General features: G+C 38.2%; 1 long non-coding RNA gene and 1 pseudogene across 1 annotated transcript in view; both read right to left on the bottom strand.

Annotated features, from left to right (window-relative positions):
• Positions 1 to 841: 841 nt before the first annotated feature.
• On the bottom strand, positions 842 to 5,225 carry LOC112649110 (proteasome subunit beta type-1-like; annotated as a pseudogene).
• Positions 5,226 to 8,557: 3,332 nt separating this feature from the next.
• Positions 8,558 to 19,771, bottom strand: part of LOC125754710 (uncharacterized) — a 90,572-nt gene continuing 79,358 nt past the window's right edge. Inside the window, exon 4 of the long non-coding RNA XR_007409502.1 lies at positions 8,558 to 12,417. This is a non-coding gene — a long non-coding RNA (uncharacterized LOC125754710). The remainder of the gene's footprint in view (positions 12,418 to 19,771) is intronic.

Below are 19,771 nucleotides of genomic sequence, written 5' to 3'. Positions count from 1 at the left end.
TGGGTCAGGGCATGATCCCAGAGTCCTGGGATTAAGTCCTGCATCAGGCTCCCTATAGGGCTCCTATAGTCCTGCTTTCTTCTCCCTCTGCCTGTGTCTCTGCCTCTCCCTGTGTGTCTCTCATAAATAAATAAATAAAATCTTTTAAAAAATTAATTTAGGTCAAAATATGTTCTAATTTCTGTTGGGTCTTTCCCTTTAATTCATTGGTTATTATGTAAAGTTTTCCAAGTATTTGAGGAGTTTCCAGATATTTTATGTCTTTGTTATCACTATCTAGTTTAATATCATATGGTCAGCAAACATACCTGTATGTCTTCTATTCTTTAATTCTTTAACAATTTTAAGGTTTGTTTATGATTCAGAATATGTCCCATGTGCACTTGATAAGAACATCAATTCAAGTTGGTGACAGTGTTGTTTAGGCTTTATATATTCATATTCCTTTCCTTTCTAACATTTCTATCAATTACTGAAATACCTGTATTGAAGTCATCATATACATTTGTGGATTTGTCTACTTCCCGTTTCATTTGTATTACTTTCTATCAGGTATATTTTCAAGATCTGTTGTTAGCTGCATATGTATCTAGGATTGTTACATCTTCTTGATGAACTGATTCTTTCATGCCTAATTCCTTCTTTATTCCTGGTAATATTTATTGCTCTGCAGTTTACTTTTTCTGACATTAATACAGCCACCACAGCATTCTCTCAATTATCATTTGCATTGTATCTTTTTTTCCATCACTTTACTTTCTTTATTACTTCAGGCTTTACTTTTGAATAAAAGAAATGAGTCCAATAGTTCAAGATACAAAATTAACCAGTTTTGAAGTGATTAATGACAACAACACACAAATCGATCCTTCCTCAAGGGAACTGTCTCCTCCCTGGTGCCCTCCTGAGTCATGATGAAAATCTGAGTGCAGCTCCAGTGAAACTGTCCCTCTCCACCACAGAAATGAAGGCATCTTTCACAAGATGCATGACCCTGTCCAAGGACAGCAGGATGTGATCCATATTCTGCATGTTCTTAAAACCAACTTGGTGATCAAGCTGGGGCTGTAGCATGGCACTAGGTGAGCCTCCAGCCTTGAAAGAATCTCTCCGGTAGGACCCAACCGGGTCAAAGTTGTCCATACCTCCTTTCCCTTCTTCATCCATTCCCCCAGTGATGTAAACATAGTATGGAAAAAAAAGTGCCTTGAATAGAGGATTGTAGACAGCATTGCAGCAATCGCCCCCATAGTCATGGTCTGGTTATTAGAATGCTTATACATCTTTAGTCTTGCTTCAATAATCTTTGTCAGGGTAAGACAGTCTCCATGAAAAACACTGTATCCAGTATCCAGTGACTGTTTGGCCTGTGAGTTTGTATCACTTGGGGCTGTCCCCAGTGTGAATTAAAACCCTTCACTCAATCAAGAGTCAGAAGCAACAACTGAAAAATCTCCTCCAGGGATCCCTGGGTGGCGCAGCGGTTTGGCGCCTGCCTTTGGCCCGGGGCACGATCCTGGAGACACAGGATCGAATCCCACGTCAGGCTCCCGGTGCATGGAGCCTGCTTCTCCCTCTGCCTGTGTCTCTGCCTCTCTCTCTCTGTGTCTATCATGAATAAATAAATAAAATCTTTAAAAAAAAAATCTCCTCCAGCAATTACCAATACAGGACCTCCATTGAAAGTGCAGGGCCAGAAGAACAGCTGTGAGGCTCTATCGCCAAGTCTTGGCTGGGTCCCCAGCACAAGACCATGTGGCTCCAGCTGCTGCTGTCTCACAGCGAGATGGCACCCTCATTTTACTTTTAACCTATATATGCCTTTATATTTAAAGTGTATTTCTTACAGACAGTATGTAATTAGATCTTGTTTTTTTTTTTATTATCTAACTTCGGTTTCAGCCTTTTAATCGGTGTGTGCTTGGATTTTTAACATTCGGTGTAATTGTTGGTATGATTTGATTTAGCTATGACATTATTTGTTATTGCTTGCCCACTTTTTTTTTCTTCTCTAACCCTCTTCCTGATTTCTTTTGGATTAGCTGGATATTTTTTGACTATTCACTTTTAATTACTATATTGGCTATTTTTGCAGTTGTTCTTTGAATTATATTTTTAGTAATTTCAGTAGCAATTATAATATATACACTTAACTTTCACAATCTATTTAGAGTTAGTATTTTACCACTTTAAACCAAATACAGAAACCACGTAGCCATATTGGTCCCTTTACTGCTTTATATTTTTCATATGTATGATATCTATTTACATTGGAAATTCCACCAGCCAATGTTACACCTTTGATTTCAATAGCAGTACATATTTTAAAGAACTTAAGAGGAGAATTATCTTTTATATTTATCCATCTATTCACCATCTTTGATGCTCTTCCTTCATTCTTGAAATGAAGATTTTCCCTCGTGCACATTTCCTTCATCCTGAAGAACTCAGTTTAACATTTCTTGTAGAATATGTCTGCTGTTGACAGAGTCTCTTAGTTTTCCTTTTTCTGAGAATGTCTTTGTTTTCAGCACTTTAAAGATGTCCCACTGTCTTCTGGCCTCCATGGTTTCTGATGACAAATCCAGAAATGTTCGAATCATTGTTCCCATGTATACAAATGCATGACGTTTTTCTTGGCTGCTTTAAAGATTTTTAAAAATTTATCATTGATGTGATGAGCACTGAGTGCTATACTATATGTTGGCAAACTGAATTTAAATAAAAGGAAAAATTATCTTTGATTTTCATTAGTTTGATTATGGTATAGCCAAGCATGTTTTTCTCTGAGTTATTCTGTTTGGGTTAACTAAGCTTCTTGAATCTGTACATTTGTGTTTCACCAAATGTAAGAAGTTTTCATCTAATATTCCTTAAAATATATTTTTTCTGCACCCATTTCTCCTCTCTTTTTGGAATTCTAATGATATCAATGTCAGGCTTTTTGATATTGTCTCAAGCCCCTGAAATCCTGTTCATTTTGTTCAATTTTCAAATCTCTGTTTTGGTATTCTTCAGATTGGATAACATTTATTGACTTATTTTCTTTCCAGTGTTACTAAGGTATAACTGGCAAACAAAAAGCTTAAATATTCAAGGCACGTAATATGATGATGTTACACACATTGATAACTATAGTCAGACTAACACATCCATCAGTTCACATGGTTATCTTCTTTTTTTTTTTAGTGGCAGAAACACTTAAGATCTACTCTCTTAGCAAATTTCAAGTATACAATATAGTCTTATTAACTACAGTCTCAAAAAAAATAAAATAAAATAAAAAAATAAAAAAAAATTAAAAAAAAAAAACTACAGTCTCCATAGTATAGAATTGATCCCCAGAACTTATTCATCTTATGATGGAAAATTTGTGCCCTCTGATCAACCTTTCCCCATCTTCCCCATCCTTCAGTGCCTAGTAACCACTATTCTACTCTCTGGTTCTGAATGTGGCTTTTTTAGATTTGACATATAAATGAAAACATGGGCACCTGGGTCGCTCAGTCAGTTAAGCATCCATCTCTTGGTTTTGGCTCAGCTGGTGATCTTGGGATCTTGGGATCAGGCCCTGCCTTGGGCTGCTTCAGGCTCTGTGCTCTGTGCACAGTTGGCTTGTCCCTCTCCCTCTGCTCTTCCCCCTACTCACTCTCGCTCTCTCTCTCTCTCTCTCTGGAATAAATAAAATCTTTAAAATAATAAATAAAATCATACAGTATTTCTTTTATTGACCTATTTTCTAGTTACTGGATCAATCCTCTGTCATCTCTAGTCTACTCTTGACTCCAGATGGTAATTTTTTCATTTCAAATGTAGTTTTTAGTTCTAAATTTTCCATATGGTTCTTTTTAATATACTTTTTATTTCTCTGCTGAGAATATCTATCCATTCATTTCAAGTGTTTTTTCCTCAACTTCATGGATCATAGGTAAAATGGATGTTTTAAATACTTTGTCTGATAATTCCAACATCTGGGTTTTCTCAAGGTACACATCTGCTGATTGTCTTTTCCTTTGAGGATTGGTCATATTTTCCAGGCTCTTAATATGTCTGGTATACATAGTCTCTCAGATATTTTGACTATTAGGTTGTTTAGACTCAAGGTTCTGAAACTTCTGGAGTTTTTGGAGAAGGCTGAATTTTTTTATTTTATCAGGTAGTCATCCTGTTAGGTTTGGATTATAAATTCTGTCTTGCCTTACATGGGTGGCAGGTCAAATCTTAGTTTGGAATGTGGAATAGCCATACAATGAATATTTTTCATCCTTAAAAAAAGAACAAAATACTTATATATGCTATAATATTGATGGACATCAAAAACCTTATGCTAAGTGAGAAAAGCCAGATGCAAAATACCACATATTATATGATTCCATTTATATGAAATGTCTTGAAAATACAAATCTACAGAGACAAAAAACAGATTAGTGGTTTCCAGGGGCTGGAGTTGAGAACAGAGATGAACTATAAACAGAAACAAGAAATCTTGCTGGGGTGATGGAAATGGTCCTTAATTTCCTTTAAAAATCATTGAATTATAAACTTAAAACAGATTAATTGTACGTACGTAAAGTATACCTCAATAAAGTCACATATTAAATCTTATTTTATTTCTTTAGGAATTTGCTCTGCTTATTTGGACTTGTCTCCATGCAGGTATTGTTCAGGGTTGATGTGAGACTTGTATGGATGATTCTAATCTCACTCCAATACTCAAAGCCTTGGCCCCACTCATTAGGGTCCACCCTATCCATGCATAGCTCAGGAGTCTGGCTGAGACTTATTCAGAGTTAAGGGACCCCTTCTCCAGCTTTCCCCACCACTGTTATTCCTCCCACACTAGCCAGCCTCATGATACTCTTATCCTTTGCTTTTTGGGCCACAAAGTTCATAAGCTTTCTATCAGAGTTTTTTTATTTTATTTTTATTTTATTTTATTTTATTTTTATGATAGTCACACAGAGAGAGAGAGAGAGAGAGAGACAGAGACACAGGCAGAGGGAGAAGCAGGCTCCATGCACCGGAAGCCCGACGTGGGATTCGATCCTGGGTCTCCAGGATCGCGCCCTGGGCCAAAGGCAGGCGCTAAACCGCTGCGCCACCCAGGGATCCCTCTATCAGAGTTTTAGTTTCCAACACCACCACACCACTATGTGACTGGCACTCATTCTACACACAAAGCAATACATGGTGGGGAAGTAGAAACTCACCCCCACGCAGGTCATGCCTCCACATTTTGACTCCTTTCCATTACCTTACTGCTTCTGTTAACTTTTTAGAGTCATCAAATAGCAGTTTTTGTATTTTTCCATATTTTTCTGTTGTAATCAGACAGAAGGACAGGCTGTAGTCACCTCACATAGCCAATGCAGAACTACAGCAATGGCAGATCTGGTTTTGAATCCTAGCTCTATCGCTCACTAGCTGTATGACATTGGACAAATCAACTGACTTCTTTGAGTCTATTTTATTTTCACCTTTAAACTGAAGGTTTTTTTTTCTCAAAAAATGATAGAAAAAGAGAAATAGAAGGCTTCCTAAAGATAATTCCATTATCATTAGCAACCAGAGAGGACAGACTCCCCTGGCCTAAATGTATTTTTTCCACTTCTGAAAAGTATCACTCATTATACTTTATTGTAATTATTTGTTTAAACTGTCTATCTTATCAGGGCACCTCAGTGGCTCAGTGGTTGAGCATCTGTCTTTGGCTCAGGGTCTGATCCCGGGGTCCTGGGATTGTGTGCCGCATTGGGCTCCCCGCAGGGAGCCCACTTCTCTCTCTCTCTTCCCTATGTCTCTGCCTCTGTCTCTGTGTCTCTCATGAATAAATTTTAAAAATATTTTAAAAAATGAACTATCTTCTCTACTAGAATAGAAGTTCTATGAGGTCAGGAACTGTGCTTTCCTCATTTATGGCTATATCTCCACAATACATTCCACAGAATAGCTACTCATTATTCATCCAGTCAGTAAAGATCCCTATGGACAATCAGTTCACTCAATATCCTGCATTTATAGGCCTTAATTTCAACACTTGTGACATTCATCTTCATTTCACTCCACCCACTCACAGCCACGAAAGTCCCTCTTGACCTTGCCATCACCAGAACTGCTCTACCTCAGGAATCCTTACCTCCAGTACCGTATTCTCTGACTTCTATCCCTCAAGTTTCCAGCAGCCTTTTACCTTCCAGCTTCACTCTCACTATACATACTCTTGACCTCATAGTGACTTGTTCATTTTCTCTCAGTCTTTTGGTAGAAGGCTTATGCAGCCCCTTTTATGTCACAAAACACCCTTGGACAAATTCCTCAGGTTGCTTCTCGGTTTCCTTTGGGTTCCATTTGTCAAGTCATGTGGGCACAACATGTCTCTGTAGTTTTTTATGTGTGAAGGATACATAAGTGTAATCCATTTCAGATAGTTCATATCTTTGCTTGAAGAACTATATGCTGAGTGTGCTACATAAAGGGCCAAGCTCTGAAAGGCCATGTTAGGTTATTGTTACCTGACAAAACTCTATTTCCTCAAAAACTGGTTCTCATTATGGAAGATTTTCTCTTATACTCTATATTTTCTCCATATATTCATTATTCATTGAAATGATATCTATTTTCATGAAGAGCATAATCTTGTAATTGCATAGATCTCTTGCTTTCTAAAAAAAAGGCATGGTAGAAAGATAATGTTTTCGAATAAGTAATTCTCAGTCATTAGAAACAAATGTGTTTATGAAACTGGACAGATCGATATTGCCTATCTTTTAATTCTGGGTTGGTGTTGGGAATAAATTTCTCATATGTCTCTTTCAGTTCTTTAATCTCATTAACCTAGGGCGCTGGCAGGTTCGCAAGTGATTCATATTAGTTGGGATAAACACATATCTTTCTTCTTTTTGTATGTTAATAAAATTTTTAAATGCTTTTAAAAAAAAAATTTCAGGATGCCTGAGTGGCTCAGTGGTTGAGCATCTGCCTTCAGCTCAGGTGGTGATCCCAGAGTCCTGGGATTGAGTCCTGCAACAGGCTCCCTGCAGGGAGCCTGCTTCTCCGTCTGCCTGTTTCTCTGCCTCTGTGTCTCTCATGAATATATAAATAAAATCTTTTAAAAAATCTCTGTCCTTAAAAATAGCAATTTTTATGATGACTTTGAATCACGAATTCTACTGCATGATAAATTTTTCTTTGGGGATGGTGGTTCTCTGGGGTATAGTGAATGAAGAGGAGAGAGAGAATGGGGAAAGATCCTTACATCTGCTTGTTGGTAAAAAATGCTGACCCTGTTTTCCCTAAGCTTCAATCTATTCTTGAACTAAAACCTCTTCTAGTTCTCTTTCCCTCATCATTCTTAGCCTGCTAGAAAATACTTAATCTTGTTTTTCCTAGCCCTGGAACCATCTAGTCTCTAAGTCAATAGATCACAAATGTCATCCGCCCAAGACAAAAGCTACATATATTTAAGATACACTTGGGCATTCTCAAAGGGCATCAGTTGATGACTGCTGAGATATCACCTAGAAAGTATTCACATCATATACACACTGCCACAATACCAACGCAGCCTGAAACATGTGATCAAAAAACCTGAAATGATAGAACTGAGATCAGGCAGAGATGATATAATCCAACCCCTCGTATATTTTACAGGTGGGGAAATGAAGCACCCGAGAGGTTAACTGACATGCTCAAGGTCACACGGCTATATCATTGTTTTAAATTGTACACTCATTCTGTGCCAGTAGAACTTTTTGTGATGTAATATGCTAGGCTAACCACTGTCCCTGCAGTCACATAGTGGTGTGTCCTCTTTCATCCTCATTGTAGAAAATATAAAAATAATCCCAAATATCTGTTCATTGTCAGAAGGCCCAGTTGGCTGCTTTAGATCATAAGCATGAAATTGCATCCACTAGATGTTTTGCTTTTCATAGCTGCAAAATGCGATTTCATTAAATACCATTGATTCATTTATTCGGCCAAATTTGCAACCATGTTCTTGAGACTGGAGGCCAAGGGTAGTAGGGGAAAGGGTGTTGTTGCAAACAAAGCAGGAACTACATTCCTCGCTGTCACCAAAGAGCTTTGAAACTAGCTGGAGGAAGGGGCGAAATCCACATAAAATGACTGGAGAATGAGGCCAAACTGTGTGCCTGCAGGTGCAGAGGATTATGCAGACTGATTACGTGAGTGCTGAGATGAATCAGAATAATGGTGAGACCTAAGTCAAATAGGGTTAATTAAGCAATTTCCTGGAAAAGGTGAGTTTTGTGCAAGATTATAACAGTAATTGAAATCTCGTGGCACTCAAGAGTGAAGGGCACTTGCTCTGGGGTAACGAAAATAGTGCAAGCCCAGAACTGAGAAGCTGAGTAGAGTATAAGGACAGAAAGGAAATCAGTCCAGCCAAAACAAAGGGACCTACCCTAACTGGGCCATAACAAACTAAGAGTGTCGGTGCGTAGGATAAATACAGGAGCCAGATTTTTTTTTAATTTTATTTATTTATTCATTCAGGAGAGACACAGAGAGAGGCAGAGACATAGGCAGAGGGAGAAGTAGGCTCCCTGCGAGGAGCCTGATGAGGGACTCGATCCCAAGACCCCGGGATCACTACCTGAGCCAAAGGCAGATGCTCAACCACTGAGACACCCAGGTGTCCCGGGGAGCCAGTTCTTGAATGGGAGGCTGAAGGATCTGCATGTTACCTTCTAAGTATTAGATATCTATCAATTAATTAAATCAATAGTCCTTAAATACCTGGTACATACTAGGGCTTACCTCAGGCCAGGTGCTGTGCGAAGAGCTTTAAACATTGTCTCATATATCCCTCACAACAATATTATCGGTTTTAATATATTTCCCCACTTTGTTTATAAAGAAACTGTGCCTCAGAGGAAATAAATGGCATTCCCAAAGCCACACAGCTAGCAAAAAGTAGAGACTCAGACCCAGAACTTCTGTCTCTACAGCTCCCACTTATAACCCTAAAGCTATAGGCATTCTCTCTGCAGGTTTTTGAGCAAGAGAAGAATATAACGAAAATGCTACTGGTAAGAGAGCCTCCCAACAGTTATGTGAAGGATAAACACAAAAGCAAAGTTCCTAATTTTTAAATGGTTCATATGAAATACTATAAATTTAGTAGCAATTAATATTAAAGTACATACAGTTTCCCCACTGAATCTTTAAAAAATCATATATATGAGTGTTCTGATGTGAAAGGAGAAATATTAAAACTTAATAGCACCAGTGCCCTATTCTCAGCTGTGCTGAACAATGAGAATAATATACACACATTTCATTCTCTTCCCTGACATTCCACCCCAATGAGGATGTATTTATGTATTTTCTGCATTTACTTAATTTTAATAGGACATACAATCCAAGCAAATACTTTTTCTCTTTATATTTCTAGCAAAATTATATAGCAGTCAAATATCCCTTTTGCAGCATTTTCATGATTCAAAAAAAATACCAAAATGAATCGTTCAATTAGTTTCCACTTCAAAGAACAGTTACAGGCTCAAGTCAAGGAAAATTTACTCTTAATATCACAAAGTTACTTCCATGGCCAGTAATGGGACACCTAGATTTGAAACATAAAAAGAGAAACAGAAATCTGTGGTGAACATCACTGCCTATGGCCACTGAACACATATAGGTTGAATGCTTGCAATGAGCCATGCGCTGAGCTATAGCTGCTTTAGTTTAATTGGTCTGCTTCTTTTCACAGAGATGAATAAGATATGTTAAAAGCTTGTTTATGATTAAAGAAAGAGATATGCTAGAAAATTATATTACTAGGATCTCAAGTACTAGACCAATTCTTCCCCATGTATTTGAAATCTCATATAAATTATTGCAAATTTTTCATGAGTTCAGATGAACTCATTTTGGTATTTTAATAGTCAACTCCCTTTCCTCTGAAAGATTGATCCACAGTAAATATAAACTTTGACCCTGGGTCTCTCAGCTGCCCCATTTGACAAATGAGCTATGAAGGGTCTTGGAGATAACTAATCTAACTCTCTAAGAGGGTAGGACAACTGCTAAGGAACTGCTAAAGTCCCTTCCAGCTCCAACATTCTCTAATCTACAGAATGTCAATGAGATTGTATTATGTTCTCTTCCTGTAGTCATTCTTCTGGCTAATATATAACCATCTCTATTTACGTTTGTGCTAAAAATGCAACCTGCAACCTAGAAGAAACTCCAAAAGAAGGAAGTTTGAAGCTATTTGCTTTTAAGACAATACTCTTACCGCAAAGAAATTGGAACATAGAGCATCAACGAATTGGAAAGAAAATTAGCATCTCTTAGATTAATGTCTAGCCTATTCCTAAAGCCAATCCAGGAAAGAAATTCCTAAAATCTAACAAAATAGTGCCAAATATTTACATTCTTGCTCAAGACTGACTAAACTTTGACTCCTTAAAAATGTTACCTGTCTTCAATAATCCCCATAGTACTTCATGTTGTGCCACATCCACAATGGGCTCTTTACACCTATTTTTAGATTGCTCAAAACTAATTTTCATCATAAGGCTCTGGTGACCTGAGAAACTCAGCTCTCGCAATAGAACCTAACTTGAAAAGAGTTTATAGTTTGTACTGGTGATTGCTCAAGTTCATTTTCATTCACGTCAACATGTAGCTTCTCAAAAATATTCTTAGTATACACTATAGATTAAAACAGATTAAACAGTCATTTCAAATTCTAGCACATCCAGAAACACGTTTAAGCTTCTCATTTTCCAAGGTCTGGCTAGTTTAGGGAATTGGATTATCAAAGCAATGAGATCATTGTCCAGTTTTCAACCCTTTTCAGCTAGAATTGAATCTGAGCCTTTTCTAATTTTTCAAAAATCTCTGACATGAATCTACATATTTGGTAAATTCAAGTGTAAATTTACATAAATGTAAAATGTAATGTAAATCTGTAGATTCTGTATATAAAATAAATATATTCATATTCAATGATACATATGCAAATTGCATATACATCTATACACACAAATAATTATAGAATGAGCACTCAGATTACTGTCTTTTTAAATATATGTTCGTTCTTCCAAAATACTACCAAAACCTTGGGGGTTTGATATTTCTTCTCCTTCTTTCTTCCCATTCTCAAACATTATGGGAGACACTATTCACAATTGCAGTGATTTCTAGAACAAATTTGATAATATTAGCATACTCATTTACATGGAATCATTATTCTATAAAATAAGAGTTCAAAGGAAGAACAGAAACAATATCTACGAGTCATTGGCCCATATCTAGCCCATATAGGTCTAGTCTATGTTTTAATTGTTCCAACACTTAAAAAAGCAAGAGATATCACTCTTCTACAAATACAGAATTCTGGGGTGCCTGGCTGGCTCATTTGGTGGAACATGTGGCTCTTGATCCTGGGGTTGTGAGTTCAAGTCCTAGGTTGAGTGTAGAGATTACTTAAAAATAATATCTTTTTTAAAAATGGAAAATAAAAACATATCCAGATTTCTGGCTTCTTTCTTGGAAAATCAAAAGAACTGGCAACACAAGGCATACATTCCAGGGTGATCACAATCCATAGGAACCAAATAGTTGCTGCTCCCTTCAAATAGGGCTGTGCTCCTCAGTATATCACAACCAAAGGGGCCATCTCAATCATTTGTTACATGCTTGACCCTATACTCATTTCAATTTGCACCTACTTATTGATCCAACATTCTTACATAATAGAGGTTGACTAACTTGGAAGTGAAGTGACCATTTATCCCAAAGTCATGCAAGGGGAAAACATGGTGAGTGATATAGTCTTTGCCTTCAAAGACCTTATAATCTGCTCCAAGAGAACACACACATTCATAATAAAGCACAGAATATGATAATTGCCATAATAGGAGCACACACACAATGCAGAGAAAGTTGCAAAGAGAAATTACATCTTGTTGAGTGCATCAAAAAGGTTTCAAGATGAAAGTGTCTTTTCACAAATTGGAACATATCATCAGCACCCAGGTTTGTCAGGTTTCTCAGCACAAACTCTAGCTCTGACAGTCCCATGCTTTGGGGCCCATGCTGTTGCTTAGCCTCTTGGAGCCTCACTTACCTCATCCATAAAATGGAGCTAATAATAGAATGTGTGAAACAGGACTGTTGTGAGAATTGAGTGGCAAAATAGAGGTCACCTTGCACATGGTAAGCAATTCAGAAAACATTATGCTTTTTCTAATTTTTATGGAGAAAGTAGCATCTCTACAGATGGAAAGGGAAAGAGGTGGCTCTACCCTGCAGAGTGGGCATTTAATTAGAAAAGCATAGAACACAATCAAGGAATAGCAAGTACAAAATAAGGCGGAATTGTAAGTAAAGGCAGCAGCTAGGTTCTTCCCCAACCTGGGGCCACTCACTCCCGGTGACAACCTGTGAAGACACAAAGGAAAACCAAAACCTGTCAGCCCATCCAGATAACAGCACCTTCCACCCTGCCACCTCTCTGGCCAACTGGGAGCTCCTACCCTACCCAGCCACACACCGTGTGATAAGCATAATAAAGAGATGCACAGTGGAATAGGAGAATGTAAGCCAGGGACAGCTGATCAAGTCATGGAAGTCATAAATATCTTTCTTAAAGAAAAATGAGTTGAGATCTGAATGATGAGTGGGAGTTGACCAAAGAAAATGAAGCAAGCACATTCCTAGCCAATACAAAAGCATGTTCAAAGGTCCTGTGGCAGGAAATGGCACAAGGAGAATAGGCGTTGAAGGCAGGCCAGTGCAATTAGAGAACAGATAGCTAAAGCAAGGGCAAGGTGAAATGACACTGAATAGGGTGAGAATGATTCAGGTCATTTCAAGCTCTGTAGATCTGGCTAAAACTTCTAAACTTTCCTCCAGATCAGGGGCAAGGAGAATTAAATGTTCATATCTCTATGTTGAAATGGCTTCACTGCAGAAAATGGATCGAAATGGGGCAAAGGTGGATGCAGGAAGACAACTTAGAAGGTTTTGAAAGTGAGCGAGAGTAAACTGCATAGGCTACTGGTGGTGGAGTCAAAGAGAAAGAGAATCAAGAGGTAGAAGGAGAAGAAATGGAGAGAGTTAGTGATGGATTGGATGTGGCCAGGAAAGGAGAAGGAAGAAGTATCAGAGATGACTTTGGCTTGCATACTATAACAGAGGGTGGTATGTTTGGTAGAGACCATTTTTTGTAGAGGTAAATTTTAACTTTATTTTTGAACATGGTGGGTTTGCCTGCCTATAGGGTAAGAAGATACATCATGTAGGTAGCTCCAAGAGCCTGGGCTGAGAGGAAGAACCTATGCTAGAGACAAAATTTTAAGTAATTGGGGTGAGGTGGTAAATCAAGTGTTGGACATGGACATTGATGATGTCTCTGAAAGAAAGAGTGCAAAGGAAGAACAGAAAAGGTTCTAAAACTGGCTAGGTAGTATAAGATGAACCTGTACACAAGAGAGAAAGAAAGAAGCCAAGATGGAGGTGGAATCTGAGGAGAGTCTTGCATCAAGAAAATTAAAACAATCAATCATTTCATGAAGTTGACAGTTTAAACTACAGAATGCTGGCAATCAGAGTCCAAATCACCAGCATAGCCTTTTCTTTTTGCTGTTCATCATACAAGCTCATTTCTAAACGTTGCATCAAGTCCCCATCTTGTTGACTTTACCACAGTACAAGTTTTAGTACGGGAACTCCTTTTTCGCTCTGTTATTATTTAAAGAGAATTCTGAGTTATAGGAGAAAAAGGTGAGAGCCAAGAAATAATCATAAAGTACTGCAATTTCCTCCATATACCCTTGAAGTGTTCCTATAACCAATTTTGCTATGAAAAGAAAAAAACAACCCTTGAGAAGCTGGATTCTTATACAACTTGTTGAAAACATTTTCACTTCTCCTATTTCTGTAATTGTGATTGCCTCTCTTCAAAATGGAGCCAACTAATCAGATGGTTGCATCTTTGAAAAAGTAAAAGCAGTTGCGCACATTACAATAATCACCAATTAATGTTAACACAAGCTTCGTGACTGGATAATGTTCTCCCTTCATCTCTCTCCACATAACAGATGACGAAATTAAAGTCACCATCTATCTGCAAAGCCATTTTGATTTCTGGTTAGGCTATCTCATTCTGAAAGCAGAAAAAAAGAACACAAAGAAACAAATGCTAGCAGATGCCTCCAGATTTTGTTTGTTGTTAAATAAAAGCAACAGTGAAAAGATAAACTTCCACAAACTGTCAACTCCTCTCCTTTGTAGGTGATCAAATTTACCATTCAATGTTTTTTCTGCTTTCAACCACTATTAACTGAGTATCTACTATGTTCAAGGCTTTCCTCTAGGTGGTAACAGTGAAGTCCTGAAACACATCCTTGCCCTGGTGGAACTTATCTTTGGCTTGATTTTGATTTTGTAAGGCTAACTTCAACAAACACCTCTTGCTAACTAGTTTACCTCTTTGCTTATGTGAGATTTGGGTGACTGAAAGAAAAAAATTCCTCTCCTTTCTCCTTTATGGCTCCAGCTGCTGGGCAATACATCCCAAGTCCTTTAGAAATTGTGGCAGAAAATTATTCCCATGGCCTGGCTCTTTGCATCATGTTCATCCTTCTTCCTCTATTATTACTCTGTATTTTTTATTTTTACTTTTTAAAAGATTTATATTTATATATTAGAGAGAGAGAGCAGGGGGAGAGGGAGAGAGAATCTTAAGCAGACTCTGTGCTAAGCGTGGTGCCTGACATGGGGCTCAACCTTATAACCCTGAGATCATGACCTAAGCTAAAGCCAAGAGTCTGGTGCTTAACCAAATATGCCACCAAGGTGACCCTCTTATACTTTTAATTAAGTAGGCTCCATGCCCAACAAGGGGCTTGAACTCATGACCCTACGATCAAGAGTCACATGCTCTACCAATTGAGCCAGCCAGGCGCCCCTCTTACACTATATTTTAAAAAACCTGCAGTGGCATGTCCTCCAGCAGACAAGACTCCTAATAACCTGATCTGACATCTCAGCACTCCCCAAATAAACCCCTCACTCCACTATGAAAATACAAAATAACAGCAGTAACAAGAGAAATGCAAAACCAGAAAAAGTTCCCCCTTTGGAACTCTTCTTGCCATTCTCAACTCCAAACAGCTACTATGTGGTGATAATAGAGAACACAGGAAGAAAAAGCCATGATGTGGAGCATGTTTTCCTCTCTCTGCCAAGTAGGAAACAGAATTGTGACCTGAAAGGGTATTCAAATTTTAAAAATTATGATGCTGCCAAACGACCTTCAAAAATTGTATCAGTGACCTTCCACCAAGTGGTGAATGGCAGTATATTATTTTCTATCTTCACCAACTTGACTGGCTAAAACTAGGTATCTCATTTTATTTTGTATTTTTTTAGTACTAATGAGATAGAATTCCTTCATATTTCTTGACCCTTTGTATTTCTTGTTATGTGAATGCTGTGTTAATGTTATTTTGTCTGATTCCTGTTATCATTTCACTTTCCACCCACTGGCAGACACCTTAGATGCCTCTCCCAATGCTCCATTGAAACTGTTTTCCACAAGATGACTGTCGACTTCCTGGTTACTAAATCTAAAGGACACTCTTCAATGCTGCTATTTTATACAACCTCTCAGCAATATTTTTTAAAAGATTTTATCTATTTATTTGAGAGAGAGGGAGAGACAGAACAAGCAGGGAGAAGGGAAGGGCCAAGCAGAACCTGCACTGAACAGAGCCTGGCATGGGGCTTCATCTCATGAACCTGAGATCATGACCTGAGCCAACATCAAGAGTTCGATGCCTAATTGACTGAGACACCCAGGTTCCTATCTCAGCAACATTTTTTTTTTAAAAATTTTAGCGACATTTTATACAGTTAACCATTTCCTTTCTCTTGAACACTCACCACCCTTAGTTTCTTTCTTTATTTATTTTTAAAAATTTATTTAAATTTAATTTACCAACATACAGTATAACATCCAGTGCTCATTCCCATCCAGTGCCCTCCTCAGTGCCTGTCACCCAGTTACCCCATCCCCCACCCACCTCCCCTTCTGCAACCCTTCATTTGTTTCCCAGAGTTAGGAGTCTCTCATGGTTAGTTTCCATGGCACATTACCTTGGCTTTCCTCTTATCTACCCTCCCAACCATTCCTTTTCATCTTGAGGATTTTTCTTCCTTTGCACATTGCATAATTCTATCTCAGGGTTATGTCTTTAACCCTCTTATCTTCTTACAGTATCTTTTTATGTTTTGTTTACTTACTTATGAGAGACACAGAGAGATTGAGGCAGAGACATAGGCAGAGAGAGAAGCAGGCTCCCTGTGGGGAGCCCGATGCAGGACTCAATCCCAGGACCCCAGGATCACGATCTGAGCCACAGGCAGAAGCTCAACTACTGAGCCACCCAGGTTCCCTCTTCTTACAGTATTCAACTGCCTCTGGATGAACTCAGAATGGATGATTCCCATACCTCTATCTCCACAAGTCCTCCTACCTGGGTTCCAGACGCATATAACTATCTTCCAGAAATTTCCAATTCCTTTAGACATCTACAAATCACATGTTCAGAACATTATTCATCATCTTACTTTCCAAAGCTGTTCCTACTTTTTTTTATCACCACTCCTGCTATATCATATCAATCACCAAGTTCTGCCAATTCTACCCTCTAAATAAATTTCAAATCCATCCTCTTTTCTCTATTACCACTGATGCCCTCCTTATCACTCCACCATTATCTTTCTGCTGGGTAACAGAAAATCCTTGTGACCCATGGACATGTTGCCCACTCCAATCCATTTTCCACACTACATTCAGTCGGACTGGTAAAGTCAAAATCTAATCATAGTATTGCTTCCCTCCTGAGAACACTTCAGCAGCTTCTTTAAGAAAACCCAAACTTCTGGGGTACTTCCTGGGTGGCTCAGTCAGTTGAGCATCAGACTCTTGGTTTTGGCTCAGGTTATGATCTCTTGGGTCATGAGATAGAGCCCCATGTCAAGCCCAGTGCTCAACGCGGAGTCTGCTAGAGATTCTCGCCCTCTTACTCTCTCCCAACTCATGCATGCGTGCTCTCACTCTATCTCTCAAATAAATAAATAAATCTTAAAAAAAGAAAACCCAAACTCCTTAACATAGTTTTCAAAACTTGCATCATCTGATTTCTCTCCTTGTAACACGTGCTTCAGCCATACCTAACTAAATGTCTTCATTTTCCCCAAATATACCATGCTGTCTCTCAGTTCCAGATCTTCACATATGTTGTTCGCTATGACTAGACTACTCATCTATCCCTTGACCCCCAGCCCACTTATATCTGTGTCTGTCTACATTCTACCCATTTTTTACCTTTAAAACTTAAAAATTTTACTTCTTCAGGAAGCTTTCTCTGGCTCCCCAACTATGAATTAGTTGCCTCTCCTGTGTTCTGATTATAATTTCATCACACTAAATTATAATTGTTCTATTTACTTATCTGCATCTCCCACTAGATTGCAAGCTCCATGATGTCAGGGAGTATGTTGTTGTTGCTATTTTGTTGTTTTTTAATTTTTTTGTATATTTTTAATTGGAGTTCGATTTGCCAACACATAGTATAACACCCAGTGCTCATCCTGTCAAGTGCCCCCCTCAGTGCCCATCACCCAGTCACCTCGTCCCCCCGCCCACTTCCCCTTCCACTACCCCTTGTTCGTTTCCCAGAGTTAGGAGTCTCTCATGTTCTGTCACCCTTTCTGATATTTCCCACTCATTTTCTCTCCTTTCCCCTTTAATCCCTTTCACTATTTTTTATATTCTCCGTATGAGTGAGACCATCTAATGTTTGTCCTTCTCCGATTGACTTCCTTCATTCAGCATAATACCCTCCAGTTCCATCCACATTGAAGCAAATGGTGGGTATTCGTTGTTCTAATGGCTGAGGAATATTCCATTGTATACATAGACCACATCTTTATCCATTTTTCTGTCTATGGACACTGAAGCTCCTTCCACAGTTTGGCTATTGTGAACATTGCTGCTATAAAAATTGAGGTGCAAGTGTCTCGGTTTTTCATTGCATCTGTAGTTGCTATTTTGTAAATATAGTACTATGCGTCCAGTAAGTATTTTATATTAATGTTTGTCCATTTTTCTTTTTTTATTTTTTTTTAATTTTTTTATTTATTTATGATAGTCACACAGAGAGAAAGAGAGAGAGGCAGAGACACAAGCAGAGGGAGAAGCAGGCTCCATGCACCGGGAGCCCGATATGGGATTCGATCCCAGGTCTCCAGGATCACGCCCTGGGCCAAAGGCAGGCGCCAAACCGCTGCACCACCCAGGGATCCCTTGTCCATTTTTCTAATAAGATGTTCATCTTTTCTCATTGCATTATAAAATTATATGAAGGATGCCAATCCTCTGCCATTTTGTCATAAATATTTCCATACTGAAGAAACTATTCTTCTCATATTTCCTGAATAAATTATTCCTTTTACTAACTCCTTTCCTCTGTATGTGTTGTTCTCTCTGTTAGGAATATACTCACTCCCTATGCATTATTTAATACCTATTCAAATGGAATTTGCCCATGAAGGCTTACCTGACTCCTTGGGAAAGAATTATTTAATCCTTTCTCTGTACTCCCATAACACCTCATATATGTGTCAACTTCAAGAACTTAATGTTTTCATTTCTAGTGGAATTATGTTTTTACATGACTCATTCCTCCATTAGACTGCCAGCTCCTTAAAACCAAAGATATTCTTATTCATTTTTGTATCTCCTATGCCTATCATTATTCCTAAAATATAGTAGTATCTATAAAATGTTTTGTTAAAAGCATTAATTTGGACTTACAAAAGACCTTGTTTAATAATAAAAAATATTAAAAACAAAATATTATTCGTTGAGTAATCATAAATTCAGAACTTCAGGAAAATTCTGCCTGACTACTAACATCTCAGTTAATAGAAACCTCTAAAATTGTAAAATGGAAAGTCACTGTTGGTTATTAAAAGTAAAGGAAAGACTTTAAGTATAGACAATCTCTGTAATTGCGCGTAAAGCATTCAGATAAAAGGGAAAATGTCAGCTGTTAATTAAGGACCTTAATTCAGAAATCGATGAGTCACATACATTAAATGTAAACCTGGGTTGCAGGTTGAGTAAAGAGAAACCATATAACCAATAGCTTTCCCTATAACCCTCTAAGAAGTTTAGAGTTTACTGCTTTTAACCTCTGTGGTTTAACTAAAGGGGAGAAAATGACAGAGATTTATACTTGGTTACTAAATTGTGCAAAGCAAAAACCCGAGATTTAAATTGTTGCGCTAATTACATTTAAAAACACTTTTTTATTGCCCTTTTTTAACAAATTGCTTTTGTGGGGTGCCTGGGTGGCTCAGTTGGTTAAGTGTCCAACTCTTGATCTAGCTCAGGTCTTGATCTCAGGGTTGTGAGTATAGGTCTTGTGTTGGGCTCCACAGTGAGCATGGAGCCTACTTAAACTGTTTTGCTTTTGTTTTGGGTTCTTTACAGAATCACCTTACATTTCTAATTAGACTTTGTTCTTCAAAACTTGACATTCATAACTAACTTTAGAAACTTTTCCGTTATGGGGCACCAAGATGGGTCCATCGGTTGAGCAACTGGCTCTTAATTTCAGCTAAGGTTCTCAGGGTCCTAGGATCAAGCCCCAAGTTGGGCTCCAAGCTCAGTGGGATTCTCTCTCTTCGTCTCCTTCTCTGCCCTTCTCCCCAAGTCTGT

The sequence above is a fragment of the Canis lupus genome, chromosome X (genome assembly GCF_003254725.2).
Source record: "Canis lupus dingo isolate Sandy chromosome X, ASM325472v2, whole genome shotgun sequence".
In the NCBI taxonomy this organism is placed as follows: domain Eukaryota; kingdom Metazoa; phylum Chordata; class Mammalia; order Carnivora; family Canidae; genus Canis; species Canis lupus.
This window is presented reverse-complemented; position numbering and strand designations above follow the sequence as displayed.